The 15243-nt window shown below is 47.4% G+C and overlaps 1 long non-coding RNA gene across 2 annotated transcripts; it reads right to left on the reverse strand.

The window, feature by feature from the left end:
* Positions 1-6837: 6837 nt before the first annotated feature.
* Positions 6838-12740, reverse strand: LOC102547609 (uncharacterized). 2 transcript variants are annotated; one of them, XR_015647229.1, is made up of 6 exons: positions 12667-12713; positions 12435-12554; positions 10517-10714; positions 9419-9576; positions 8936-9051; positions 6838-8834 (listed from the first exon to the last, which is right to left on the reverse strand). It is a non-coding gene; the product is annotated as an uncharacterized LOC102547609 (long non-coding RNA). The 2 variants fall into 2 exon arrangements; XR_015647224.1 differs by lacking the exon at positions 8936-9051 and having other exon boundaries at positions 8525-8863; positions 12667-12740.
* Positions 12741-15243: the final 2503 nt, after the last annotated feature.

Consider the following 15243-nt stretch of genomic DNA (forward strand, 5'->3'; position numbering starts at 1 on the left):
GTCACTGTATTCTCTCCTTTTCCCTCCCCAGTGTTGCCTTCTGTTCTCGGCATCTGTCTTCAGATTCCTATTGCTGTGATAAAACACCATGGCCAAAAGCAACTTGGAAGAAAAGGGTTTGTGTCCCATCATCCAGGTAAGTCAGAACAGGAACTTTATGCTGGAACCTGGAGGCAGGAACTGAAGCTGTGGCCAAAGAGGAGTATTGTTCAGTGGTTTGCACCTTATGTCTTGCCCAGCTGTCTTAGTTAGGGTTTTACTGCTGTAATGTACACTATGACCAAGACAACTCTTATAAAGGTTAACTGGGGATGGTTTACAGTTTCAGAGCTTCAGTCCATTATCACCAAGGTGGGAACATGGCAGCATCCAGGCAGGCATGATGCAGGCAGAGCTGAGAGTTCTACATCTTCATCTGATGGCCGCTAGCAGAATACTGACTCCCAGGCAGCTAGGACAAGGGGATTAAAGCCTACACTCACAAGGCCACACCTACTCCAACAAGGCCACACCTCCCAACAGTGCCACTCCCTGGGCCAAGCATACACAAACCCTCACACCAGACTACTTCCTTATAGTTTCCAGAACTATTAGCCCAGGGATGTCACCACCCATATTGAGCTGGGCCATCCCTCTTTGACCAAGAAGAAACACCATAAGCTGCCCGTAAGTCAGTCTGGTGGAGGTGTGTCTTCAGTTAAGGTTCCTTCCTCTCCAAGGATTCTAGCTTTTGTCAAGCTGGCATATAACTGGCACAAGTGCCTCAGTGAAACTGCTCTCCACAACCTTCCAGAGGCCACGCGTCGTGGGCATTCTCCAGTGCTGATCCTAAAGGAGGTGTTAAGATTTCCACTGCGATTCCTCTTCTGCCATTTATGACTCACTTAGCTGCCAAACTCAAATTGACCCATGATTCTCCCAGCACCACTGATTGTTAAGACCTTTCTTTTGTGCGTCTCTGCCTAGATTTTGGAGTTTCCTCCTCTATCCCTTCATACATATCAGAAACCAGAACTTTCCTTGGTTCTCCTACCTGCTTCATTCACTGTTCTCCACGTCCTAAAGATTTCCCTGCAGTCTCTACTCATCTTCCTCACCATAGCTCTTTACCTCAGAGCGCTCTCCTGGAGTTTTAAAGCCTTCTCGCTTGGTCCCTGGCCCCTAGACCCACGATATTGCCTTCTTTGAGTCTTCATTTTGTGCTGCTCTCTTAAAAGTCAATCATTTAGGCAGAGAGGGTTGGCTCAGTAGGCAAAATTCTTGCCCCACAGGTCTAAGTACCTGAGTTTGATCTCCAGAACCCACTTAAAAATGGCAGGCATGGTGGCTCCCTCTTGTGATCTCAGCTAGCATTGGTTAGGAGGAGACAAACAGATTCCCCAGGGTTTGCTGGTCAGCCAGCAGTGAATACCAGGCCAGCAAGAGACCCTCTTTATTAAAGTAAGCAAACAAACTAGCACTCCCCTCTACACACACACACACACACACACACACACACACACACACACACACACTTTAATGAGGGGCTAGAGAGATGGCTCAGAAGTAAAGAGCACTGGCTGCTTTTCAGAGGACCTGGATTTAGTCCCCAACAGTCACATGGCAGCTCACAGCCATTTGTCACTCCAGTACCAGTGAGTCTGATTCCTCCTTCTGGTCTCTAAGAGCACAAGGAATGCATGTGGTGCATAAAGATATACATCAAAGAAAACACCTATACATAAATTTACAAAATACATAAATTTATAAGGAGATACCCACTACATCATCACATCAGGCTAGGCTATCAGGAGGAGCCAAGGAAATGGTGTATGACCTGAGGATTGCCAAGCTTCTCCCCAGTGCAGAGAGGGCATATACATGAATCAGGCTGTGAGTCTAGTTATAGCTACCAAGCAAACATTTATTAAACTTCCGCTACGTTGCATGGTAAACTCTCTTCCCAGGTCTAGGAATACATCATAGATAAAACAGACAGGACCTGGGCCGTGGAGCATCTCGACTCTAGTGTTTGTTGCACATTTTACTTGGAAACCAGTGTCAGTGTTTGCATTTTGCTCCATGTGGGGCCAGGGTGCTGTACCTACCATACAGGGCCTAGTGCAAAAGCAATTGCTCCTTATAAAAGGGTAAAATGGCTGCTCCCCTTCATTTGTTTAAGAAGAGGCAAACGATGTGTTTCACTTGAGCACATTTTGGGTTTGCGTAACAAACTAAGTCTTGACGGCAGACCCAGGGCCATCAAGGCAAATGACGACAGGGGACGATGAAGGGACTTGGATCCTGTCAGCCTCTGCCCTGGTGCAGACAGAATGCTCTAGAAGTCTCTCCCTCCACCTGACACACCAGAAAGACTCATACTGCCTTTCTTTTCTTTTTTATTCTTATGTACTTCTGAGACAAGTTCTGGAGCTCAGGCTGTCCTTGAACTCACGTGTAGTAGAGGATGAGTCACCTCTACCACCCGAGGGCTGGGATTAAAGGTGCCTGCCACTGTGCCTGGTGCTGAGGAAGGAACCCAGAGTGGTTGTGCATACCAGGCAAGCACTCCCCTGACTGAGCTACACCCGAAGCCCAAACACTTTGTTTAAGGAGCTCCTGTGGAGAGCAGCCTCAGACTGACAGTCACTGTGCTACTGGTGGCCGCAGCTCTTTACTGGTGGGTCACAGGCTCTTGGCACAACATGTACTTGACCACTGTGGTCATCAGGCAGGCTGGAGGATGGCATGTGGCTGTCAGCTGTGCCAGCCGGAAGCTAGAGGGGCAAACACCACAGAGAGTACAAAAGGAAGCAGCCTCCCTCCAGAGAGGTGCAGAGAGGTGGGTGGCAAAGGCCTTAGGAATTGAAGGGCTAGATACCTAGTGGACAGGAAGCCCAGGGGACCCGTCCACCCCACATGGGTGGTTTGGAGGGCTTTGTTGCCTAAGGTAGAGATTACAGACATTTATGAAAACCTGATGCTGGTTGGAGGTGGGGAGAGGAAGCCCAGCTTTTCATCCTGAGGACCAAGTTTGGATGGAGCTTTCCATCCTGCTCTGGTCAGAAATAGACCGTGAAAAGACTGGGGTGAACCAGGCCTCCCGGAACAGAAGAGGGCCCATGGGCTATCATGAACACTGCTGTAAATGCCAGTGTGTCTCCCAGCAGCCCTGGGTACCATGTACTAACATTTTCACAGCGGTAGAGAGCGTAAGTAACTTGACCAAGACCACATAGCTTGCTAGAATCTGAACCAGGGCAGTTGGTTTCTTAAACCTCACTTGGTGTTAGGTGTTAGTTAACATTGTACTTTTACCCTAGAGGCAGGGGGCAAGCGCTCTCTCTCTCTCTCTCTCTCTCTCTCTCTCTCTCTTTTTCTCTCTCTCTCTCTCTCCCCTCTCCCTCTCTCTCTCTCTTTCTCCTCCTTCCCCCGACTAGATGATTTATCACCATTATGTCATCTTATCTTCAGGAATGTTGTTATTATCATCCCATTTGATAGATGATGAAACTGAGGCTCAGCCCTTATGTCATGCTCATGACAGAGCCTGGAGTTTATTTATTAATTTTGTATATGATGTGTAATACTTTGTGTGTGTGTGTGTGTGTGTGTGTGTGTGTGTGTGTGTGTGTGTGTATGTGTGTGTGTGTATACACATGTGTGCACGTGGAGACTAGAGGTAGAAATTGAGTGTCCTCAACTGCTCTCCACCTTATTGTTTGAGGTAAGGTCTTTCCCTAAAGCTGAAGTTCACCAATTCTGCTGGATTCCTCGGAACCCCCAGGATCCTCCTGTGTCTGCCTCCTTAGCAGTGGGATTACAGCACTTCCCACTATGCTTGGGCTTTCCTTTCTTAGCATTAAGTTTTCATTCAAAAATTACATGTATTGTATGTGCATATGTGTGCACTTGTGGACATGCATGTCATGGTGTAAGTATAGAGGCCAGAGGACAACGTGTGGTGTGGCGTCTGTACTCTCCTACCACGGAGACCTGGGGACTGAACTCAGGTTGTCAGGCTTGGCCTTTGCCCAGTCAGGTCCCAGGGAACCTCCCCCACTCACCACCACCTTTTTTTTTTTTTTGGTTCTTTTTTTCGGAGCTGGGGACCGAACCCAGGGCCTTGCGCTTCCTAGGTAAGCGCTCTACCACTGAGCTAAATCCCCAGCCCCTCACCACCACCTTTTTATATGGGTGCTGCAAATGGAATTCAGGTCCCTTTGCTCGCTTATGCAGAACGAGGCACTTTACAGACTAAGCTAGTCCCACCTCCAACCCCACCCCTGGGTCCTAGACCCTTGCTTTTTAGGTAGTTCTGTGTCCCGTAATGCTGGGCAGGTAAGAGTACCTCAGTGGATCCTGAGTTCTCCTCTGCTGTCTGAGGCCGGGTGTGTATGTCCTGATCTGCCTGTAGGGCCCGGTTTGGGGGACTTAGGGATTTTGTGGGTCTGCCCCTCACCTCAGCCAGACACCCTCCAAAGTGTGAGGCAGCCAGAAAAAACCAGAGACCTTCAGACAGGGGCCAACTGGAACCTGTATTGCTCTTTCTTAGTCACCACCTCTCTGCAGGGACTTCGGCCAACAGCCAGCAGTGCAGACAAGGGCGGCATGGACCTGCAGCCTGTGGCTGGCCCCCGAGGGCGAGCAGCCAGATGCCGGCAGCCGCAGGAGAGAAGGGCTGCTCTTCTCTTCACTCAAAGGTGGATTGAGGAAGGTTGGCTCTGAGATTTTTTTTCAAGAAGCTCGTCGGGAGTGGGAGAATATGAACATCTGTGCCCTGGGTTCAGTTCTGGACTCGGCTCAGGCCACAGTCTGGAGCTGGCGTCAGCTGGAGACAAGCCTGCATCCTGCTGGCGGGTGGGTGGGGCTGCTTCTGGCCTGCTGGTTGAGGAACGCAGCCACTAGCCTCCACCCTCTGGAGCCCAGGAGAGCGGCGGGCAAGGGAGGGCACACAGAGCTCTCAGCGCTCAGGCACCAGGGTGCCTGCATGTACTGTGTTTACAAAAGGGCTGGGGGCAGGTCCTGGAGTCTCGCAGGTACACTCCACAGGGAAAGGCACCCCAGGTCTTTCCCTCCCCCCTCTGCCTTTGGTGACAGGCACTTGTGGCCAATACTGATGTTCCTCTCTACACTTTATTCCCAGTCCCAGTTGTTCATCAAGGCTGCAAGACAATCCAGAAATTACCTAGTCAACTGGTTTTCCCCTGACCTTTGCTTTTTTTTAACTTAGCCTATTTTTTTAAACTTAAATTTTAGTGTGAAAAGGTAGTATATTTTGCTGGGGATATAGCTCAGTTGGCAGAGGGCTTGCCTAGCATGTACCACTAGGTCCTGGATTTGAGCCCCAACACCACACAAACTAGGCATGTTGCTGTAAGTCAATAAACCCAATCAATACTCTGGAAGTTCAAGATCTTCCTCAACTATCTATCCAGTTCAAAACCAGTTTAAAAGAAAACAGTGTATTTACATGGTTCACATTTTTAAACGCTTAAATTGGTATCAATCTATATTTATATCTATCTATATATCATCTATATATCATCTATATCCATCTTTATCTCCATCTCTCTCTCCTCTCTGTTATCTATCTATATATCTCACACTTATCTGGATTTCATCTGCCCTTCTTTTCACCATGCCTTCCTACCTCATAGCCCACAGTAAGATATGTACTAGCTTCAGGTGTACCGCTTCTTGGCTGGGTTTGTTTAGTAGCACACACCTTTAATCTCAGTACTGGGAGGCAGAAGAAGACAGATCTTATGAATGTGAGGCCAGCCTGGTCTACATAGAAAGTTCTAGGCCAGCCAAGACTACATAATGAGATTCTGTCTCTAACAAACAAATCCTTATACGGTTTTGAAATGAAAATTGAGAATTAAAAATTTCATATCAAAAAGTAGCTTTTACTTCATTACTTTATTTTATTATGTAATAAATTGTGTACAATATATTTTTCTATATTTTTGTTTTGTGGATAAACATTATTAGCACTAAGATGCAATCCACAGACCACAGGAAGCTCAAGAAGAAGGATGACCAAAATGCGGATGCTCTCACTCCTTCTTAAAAGGGGCAAAAAAAGATCCATAGGAGGGGATATGGAAGCAAAGTTTAGAGCAGCGACTCAAGGAACGGCCATTCAGAGCCTGACCCACATGTGGCACATATGTGTATATATATATATATATATATATATATATATATATATATATATATATGTGTGTGTGTGTGTGTGTGTGTGTGTGTGTGTGTGTGTGTGTGTGTGTATGTGTGTGTGTATGTATATGTATACATACACATACAGCCACCAAAACTAGACAAGATTGATGAAGCTAAAAAATGCATGCTGAAGGGGACCGGATATAGATCTCTCCTGAGAGACACATCCAGAGCATGTCCAATACAGAGGTCAATGCTAGCAGCAAGCCACCGAACTGAGAATAGGATCCCCTTGGGGAGAATTAGAGGAAGTATTGAAAGAGTTGAAGGAGCTTGCAACCCCATAAAAACAACAATGCCAACCAACCAGAGCTTCCAGGGACTAAACCATTACCAAAAGACTATACATGGACTGACCCAGGGCTCCAACTGCATATGTAGCAGAGAATAGCCTTGTTGGGGCAGCAGTGGAAGGGGAAGCCCTTGGTCCTGTCTGGGTTGGACCCCCAGTGCAGGGGAATATGGGGGGGCAGTAAGAGAGATGTATAGGGGGAACACCTGTATGGGGGAGGGGGAGGAGGAGGGGAGGGACTGGGGGCTTATGGACAGGAAACCGGGAAGGGGAATAACGTTTGAAATGTAAGTAAATAAATATGTCTAATAAAAATTAAAAAAAAGAAAGCATCTTGATTTCTCTTTTTTTCCTCCAGACATTGGGAATTTATTAAGCCACAAATAAAATGCTCAAATATATTGATCAGACAATTATATTCTTTTAGTATCTTCATTTCCCCAACTGTATAATAATAGTCCCTTTGTGGCTGTAAAATCATGTGTTAACAGAATGTAAAGAGGAACCCCTGGGTTGTTTCAGTTTTCCTGTGTGAAGGTTTCATTCATGCTAGCTCGTTCCAGTTAGAGAAGACTTAACTGAGGGTAATGTTCAGTTTGCAAGCTCGACCTTCCATGCCAGGCCTTGGAAAAAGTGCACAAAAAATTAAGGCTCCATAAGACACAGCTTGTAGGCCAGAATCTCAGCCTCATCTGATCACTTCATAGGTAGGAAGCTAAGATCTTAGATTATGGCCCAGGCTGGTTGGAGGTCACAGGGACTGCAGAACAGATCTGGCTCTGCTCACAACCCCATCTGCAGTAACAGCAGAAGGGCCAGACCAAGGCTCTGAGGCCACTTGTTTAGAAGGGCAGATAGGGTTACTATGGCCACAGGGATAGGGCATCCAGCCATCGACCATAGATCTAACCATAAGCCTATCCATAGAGCCAGCTGTATTCAGACTAGAACTTCTTTGAACCAACCCAAGAACACAGGCGAAGACCCAGGCATGGCACACAGCCATAGATACAGCACGGATCTAGCTATGGGCCCCATTCTGGATCTGGCCCTGGACACAGGTAAGAAACCAACCCTGGACTTAGCAACAGAGTGATCCCTGGATTCAGTTCCAGTTCCACCCATGGACCTAGACTTGAACCAAGCCATGAACACAGTCATAACCATTTCTATAACATGGATTCAGGCACAGAAAATATCTAATTTCAGCTCCAATCCAGCCATAGAGTCAGCCACAGACTCCGTCATGGTCTCAACCCTACATCTAGCCATAGACCTAGGCACTGACCTGCCATAGACCAGCTCATGGACTTGATCATAGATCAACCCTTGCACCCAGTCCTAGACCCAACCTCGGGTCCAGATCTGCCTCTTACTTGCTCTGGGATTTTGTTCCCTATTTCTCCCTTCAGAAAGGGGATTTGAGTTTGTTGGAAAGTCACCCAAAGCAAAGGAGAGAATCAGAGCTGCTGAGCTAGACTGTAAGAAATGGAAAGTCTAGAAGGTTCGTGAATAAGGGGACGGAGACCTCAGTCTTTAGATGCACGCATGGGCAACCTGTAGTTTTGAAAAGAAGTTCTGGGGAGGTTTTGTAACTCGTAAGTGATTCGGAATTACATTTTGTGGAAGAGAAATGTTTATGACAAACCAAAGTTAGCACAGAGAGACGGTCTGTCTAATGAGGAAAGGATTTAGCTCCAGCAGTTAAGGAGATAGGCAGAGGAGGCTGGGAGAAGGGAAGGGCTGCCAAGGTGTATCTAAAAGGTGAGGTCTCTCAGATCCGTCCACAGGGAGCTCTATCACCATCTATTTCCATATCATTCACAGAGATCTGATTCACTCAGCGGGACTGTGACCTCCTTGGGGAGAGCAGTGGATTTGATCCACCTGAGGTGGGTGTGAGATAGCTGTGGCCTGAGGATGCTAGTCAGTAGGGCGTGCCAGCGGAAATACCGCTGGTCCAAGAAGTGGGAAAGCTTTGCTGCGTTATTGGATAAACACGCGGTGGCTCTAGACAAGCGATCCTCATCCTCAGGAATCTAGATTTACTCCTTCTCTGACAAGAGGGTTGGGATAAATGGGGATTTAGTGAAAGGACTGGACCTTGGCTTTGGAGTTATGACAAACGACCCTTAATTGCCACTGTGTGGGGAGGGTGTGGAGCAGCTGTCGTCATGAATCACATCATAGGCCTGGACAATGAGTGCTTTACAGGCACCCAAACGGAGACTATTTCTCAGCGTTCTTGTGCTGAAGCAGAGGGGAACGTCTGAGACGGAATTTCTCACCAGCCTTCAAAGTCAGGGACGCAGGCACCCAGGGTTGCTTCAGCGTGCTTTAGGAAAATAGAAGGACAGAGGGTCTCTGTGAAATAAACGCATACCAACACCATGAGATGTGTCTGGGGTGGGGCCATTACCTGGGACCATTCCTGACCTGACCCTCGTGGCTCCCTGGGAAGCTGTGAGGAATGAACGTGTCCTCTTGTGAGCCTTTCCTTGACTCCCTGCTTATCTGACTCCTATAGCCCAGAAAAGGCTGTCATCTTGTGGCTGGGAATCAGACAGAAAAGTTGTTTACAATCTTCCAACCATTGGAGATCATAAAGGACCCCAGCCTCATGCCATACAGGCCTCAAAGAGAGTCCGCAGGCATTGACAGCACTCCTTCAGGAGTCAAGAGTATTCTGGGAAGGGTCCAACTACTTTGTTCTCAAGGATAGGCTGTGACCCAGAGGAGAACACACTCAGGGCCTGGGGTGAATGTCACTGTGGATGAAGATTGGTGTCGGTGTGTTTAGGGCCAAACACCTGCTTGGAAAGCATCTGAGTTCTAGGAGGCTCTAGAGTAATCTGAACCCCATGATTAGGTGTCGGTGACCCAGAACCCTGTGACAGCACACCCAATCCACTTACTCACCTCACCCACCACCCTTAGTTTGTCATGGGCTTGTCTTATCCCACATCTCAATCTGGGTGTGGTCTGGCCTAGGATCATGAACAAAACTTGGCTTCTTTATGTCACCCCGATATACTGGAGAACCAGTATAGCTCAGTCTTACCTACGAACCTTCAAGGCTGTGAAAATTGAAAGATACAAAGGATTAATTGAGAAACACTTGACTTATAAACTAATTTTGAAAATATAGTAAATATTACATTTTTTACCTCAAGAAATTCACTTTCGTTTCCTAGGATGGCATCAACAAATGATCACAAAGTCAGTGACTTAGAAACCTCAGGAACTTCTGGATGTAGTGGACCATGCCTTATGCCAGTACCGGGAAGGCTGAGGCAGGAGGACCACATGCTATGGCAATGAGATGCTCTCAAGAAAGTATGAGGGTCTGGGGAGATCATTCAGTGAACTGCTTGCAATGCAAGCATAAGGACCTGGGTTCAAATCCCAAAACCTGTGTAAAGAAACTGGTCATGATGATGCTTGCTTGCAGTCCCAGGACTGAGGAGGCAGAGACAGGTGAATACTTGGGGCTCACTGACCAACCAGCCTAGCTCACTGATGAGAAGTCCAGTCTCAGAAAACAAGGTGGCCGGCTCCTGACATAAACTGCCATGCATCATACGTGAATGCGTATCCACATACACATGTGCGCATCTGCACGCATGTACACATACACACACACACACACACACAGAGAGAGAGAGAGAGAGAGAGAGAGAGAGAGAGAGAGAGAGAGAGAGAGAGAGAGACATACAATAAAGTATGGGTAGGCTGTGCTGTCTCTGGAGGCTCCACCTCCTCCTTCGGAGCTCCTGGAGACTTGTTTTGTTGTTGTTGCTGTTTGTGTTTGTTTGTTTGTTTGTTTGTTTGCAGCCACAGCATTGCACTCTCTGCTTTCATCCTGCAGAGTCTTTCCATCTGTCTGCAAAGACCTTAGATCCCCTATTAGGGTCACATCCCAAGTTCTCAGTGGACATGAGCTCAGGGCATTATTATTCAGCCCCTGTAGTTCCCTTTCCAGCCCCCCATCCTTTCCTCCATGGTGCCTGTTCTAACCGGTTCTGTAGTGGTCTGAGTATTTGCTCGTAGCTCTTGTAAACCAGCGCCCCACTTGTTGGCGTCCTAGTGGTCCTGTCTTCTCTCCCCTCACAGTGAGTTGTTTCCTTGTGGGTTTGTCGGTCTTTGAAAACCAGCTCTGCTTGGCAGGACTCCTTTGTCTCGTGGAAATTCCTTGTCGCCAGGGTTTGGGAGCATCTGTTCAGGATAAATTTGCAAGAGCTCCTCTATGGGCCCTGCAGGGCATGGCATTAATTTGGGCAAATCATGTGGTTCATTCCTTAAGCAAGGATTTTGAGACCTTAGAGGCCATGAACATTTTGATCAAACTCCATGTGAAGAACAAGCTTGGAACTGCTTTCTCCTTGGGAGTTTCTTTCTCATGTGAGAGTGTTGAGGTAGTATCTCGTATGTAGTCTATGGCAGATGGGAGCTTATTGCATAGCCCACAATAGCCCCAAACTCATGGCAATCCTCCTACCTCGGTCTTCTGAATTACATGTGTGTGACACTTTTTGGATTCTGTTGTACAAATGTCACATGGGTGGAGACAGACTGAAGCCCTGTCATTTCTTCTTGACACTAGCTGTGTCCTCTGGCCTTGTGTGCCCTGGCTTTATTTAGGTGTCTTGGTGGTAGCCCATTAGCTTGTATCCTTCTACGCTTCATTAAAGCCCAGGTAAGCATGAAGACCTTGGGCTGCAAGATGCCAGGCTCAATTCTATCTTGCCACGCCTCATCCACCAGCATCCCCTCTCACCTGTGACCCATAAGCTCCTTGAACAAATCACTTTACCCAAACACCACCTCACCTTTTGCCTCACTAACACTAACTTCTCCTCTAAGACTAGGCTCCACCATCACCTCTTCTGGGAAGCACTCCCAGATTTCGCAGTTCCATCACACAGAGCTTCTGAGTCTTTGCCTGCTACAGAGCAGCGTGGCCTGGGCCGGATCTCACAAGTCCCATAGATTTCCCATAATACACTGAGTCAGGTGGGCAATGAAGGGGCACTTCAGGGGCAGCAGACAGGATGCAGCTCGAGAGCCTGGATGCTGGGTAGGAAGGCACACATTGGCGATTAAGGACTGTGCTTCACTGAAGCTGTTTAGGGAACAGCTCCACTACCAAGCGACCAGTGGGCTACTAGGAGAAAAATGCAATGGGTACTACCAGAGAAGCCAGGCCATTGGCTTGGGGCTTGTTTCACAGGGCAGAGGTATTCTGAGGGGCCTTATTGAATGGCAGCCTGCGGACAGGAAATGGGGAATATTTATAGGGTGTTTAGGAATCAAGTCTTAGTAATAAAGGGAATTCAAGAACTCCGGGCCTTTGGAACACCTTAGTACAGAAATCGCTTTCCCTGTCTCTCTGGGCTCCTTAGCCATTCTCTGAATCCTCTGAGACCCCTGGTAACTTCTTCCTGTCTGCTCACACCCACCTCCCCTATACTCTGAGAGCTCAACAGTGGCCAGTTTGGGAAGGAAGTGGCAGAGGATACCCAAGCCCAAGTTCAGAGCAGTGAACTTGGTTCCTGTCATCTGCCATTTCCCCAAGGAACTTCCCAAAGAGCTGTCTTCATTCCTCTGTCCCTCCTCCGTCCTGTCCCATCACCTGTGCCCGGGTATGCATTTCAACATGGGTTGGATTTTTTTTTAAAATTTAGTATAAAATTCTGTGGCAGGAGAGCCAACTGCAATGAATGACCACACAGTCAAAAGCGACAAGGACCCTTTTCACAGTCCTGCTGCGTGGATCTGGCCAGGCGGCTGAAGGACGCCCTTGGTGAATCAGCCTATGTTAGAGGGCCAGTCATTCCAAGTCTTCTTCTGCCCTGGGAGTCTGAACACAGACAGCTACAGTCAGATGATCTGTGTAGAGGTGTCTATGCTATCCCGAGTGAAAATATGTTCTTACCTGTGATTACTGAATTGAGTTGTTCATTTAACTAAATAGCTTGTGTCTGGTCTCAGGAGCTGCTTTAGTCCAGGAATCCAGTGCTGGCAGAGGCTGGGTGTTAGGTGATACGATCTTTACCTATGAGATAACAGTGGGGCAGGGCACAGTTAATACAATAAAGACTCAGAAAGCAGGTCAGGGCCATGGAATGGAGAATGACTGGGAAATCTCCCTAGAGGTGGCCTTTCACCTGAGAGTTGCAGAGGGGAAAGAAGTGGCAAGGATCTTGGGAGGTTGAAGGAATGGCCCATGTAAAGGCCTTGGAGTGGGAACAAAGTACCTACCAGGATGTGCGTAGCAAGGTCATTGGATGTGGAGAGTGAACGGTCTCCTAGGAAACGTGGACACGAGATTGGATGTCATAGATAACCCATGAACCAGCACACACGGCCGCGTGGCTCACTGGTGAAGTCTAAACATGGAGACAAGACTGAGGTATGAAGTAAAGGGCGGTTTAAGCCGCCTGTGTGCACTGCATCAGGCACGGGAACACAAGCGACGTTCTGTCCTCTCTTGAGGAACACCCACCCATCTGAAGGCCCAGATGAGCAGTCCGGAGGGTGAGTGAGAGGAGGATGGGGCAGGAGAATCTTCAGCAGGTCTGAGACAGAGGCGGCATTTGTTCTGTGCCCCCTCAGACAGCTGGAGAGGGGAGGCTGTGAGCTGAGGACTGGGAGCTGCCGAGAAAGAGAGGGGTTGCAGTGGGAGGCACTAGAGGACGGTCTGCTGGAGCCTTACCCCGTAACACTGCTCCTCACAGAGGACGGTCTGAGTCGGCAGTCCCCAAAAGTGCTCCAAGGAGCACCCTCCCTCAAGATGCTTCAGGAAGAAAGGGCTCTCTGACCTCATCGGTTAGGAAAACACTCCCCCGCTACATTCATTCCCCTTTGGATAGTTTTATAATATATGTGATATAGTTAAGACTTAAGGAGTCTGAGAGTGCAGCTAACGATAGAGCCTTGTCTAGTATGCACAAGGCCCTAGATTTGAACCACAATGACAAAAAAGAAAAAAAAATCACGTGAAGTCCTGTGATAAACCTGGCCTATCGCCCACCCTCATGCCCTTTATTGAAAATAGATTTTAGCTGGCAGTGGTGATGCACGCCTTTAATCCCAGCACTTGGGAGGCAGAGGCAGGAGATTCTCTGAGTTCAAAGCCAGCCTGGTCTACAGTGTGAGTTCCAGGACAGTCAGGGCTACATAGAAATGCTGTCTTGAAAAAAAAAAAAGAAAATGAAAATATTTTTCATATAAAATGTCTTGAATATGGTTTTCCCTCTATTCTTCCCAGTTCCTCTCTATCTTCCCCCCCCATGAAGATCCACCCCCTTTCTGTCTGTCAAAAAATAAACAGTTTTTTAAGTGATAATAGTAAAACAAAATGTAAGATAAAACAAAACTAACATTGGAATTGGATTAAATGAACAAACAGAAGGAAAAGGGTTCAAGAGAAGGTGCAAGAATCAGAGACCCACTTACTTGTGGGTCACACTCCGGAATCCCATAAAGACGCTAATCTGGAAGCCATAACATAAATTCACAGGACCTGGTGCAGACCTATGCAGGCCCTGTGCATGCTGCCCCAGTCCCTGTGAGTTCATATGAGCTCTGGTCAGGTTGATTTAGAGGGCCTTGCTCTCCTGGTGTCTTCCACTTCTCTGGCTCATGTACCCTTTCTACCTGGCCTACGTTTAAACCAAGGTTTTCCCCAAAGTATTAATATTTGGGCATGGGACATCATTATATTGCAATGCACATTATTATTATATGGGACTTGTGCAGAGCAGAGATTCCCAAACTATCACAAATCCCTCCCTTATCCAATCTCTTATAAACCGACATCTTCTTTAAAATGAAGTAAAATCAATGGGACCGAGAGTGAGAGATGGCTTAGCACTTAAGAGCATTGACTGCTTTTCCAGAGGACCCAAGTTTGGTTGCCATCCTTAACTCTGGTTTCAGTGGACCCAACACTTTCTTCTGGCTTCCCTGGACCCCAGGCATACTTAGGGTGCATAGACATCCATGCAGCCAAAATCCCCCCACACATAAAGCAGTAAGGTATAAAATAAAATTTTTATATGTGAAATAAAAATGAAGCCAGGCATGGTGGCACACACGGGTGATCCTAGCCCTTGGGAGGCAGAATTCCGGGCTTCAAAAGGCTAGACAGAAACTAGGGAGGCTGCCCAGTATGCAAGCTTGTGGCAGCCTGGTTATAGAGCGAAGCTCTTTTTTAAAAGATCCCAGAAAAATTAATGCATGAAATAAAAATGAAAATAAAATGCGAATTCATATTTTTAAGATTAGAGTCAACAAACGGAAAAGTTACACTTCAAAAGAAAAAAATAAATATATCAAAAATAAGGTATGAACAAAGCAATTATCACCACACTGTACCTTTGTCCTTTGCAAACATGTATTTTGTTAATAGCTACAGGAAATCGCTATTGTAGTCATGGACTTCTGTCATTCTATTGTTTGAATTAAATCCCATTGGACAGGACTCATATTAACAAGGTCAACTGATTTCCAACCACGTTTTCAACGAGTAAAAAGACATATTTTCAAGTTCTTGGGACTCTACTCCTCACCTGGGCATGAGAGTGGGGGAGGTTACCTCATCCCTCTCAGGCTGCAGCACTCTGGAGAGCGGCCTGCACCTTGCCTGGACAGCCCAGCCCAGCCCAGCCCAGCCCAGCCCAGCCCAGCCCAGCCCAGCCCAGCCCAGCCCAGCCCAGCCCAGCACAGCACAGCACAGCACA

The sequence above is a fragment of the Rattus norvegicus genome, chromosome 1, assembly GCF_021556685.1.
Source record: "Rattus norvegicus strain SHRSP/BbbUtx chromosome 1, alternate assembly SHRSP_T2T, whole genome shotgun sequence".
Classification (NCBI taxonomy): domain Eukaryota; kingdom Metazoa; phylum Chordata; class Mammalia; order Rodentia; family Muridae; genus Rattus; species Rattus norvegicus.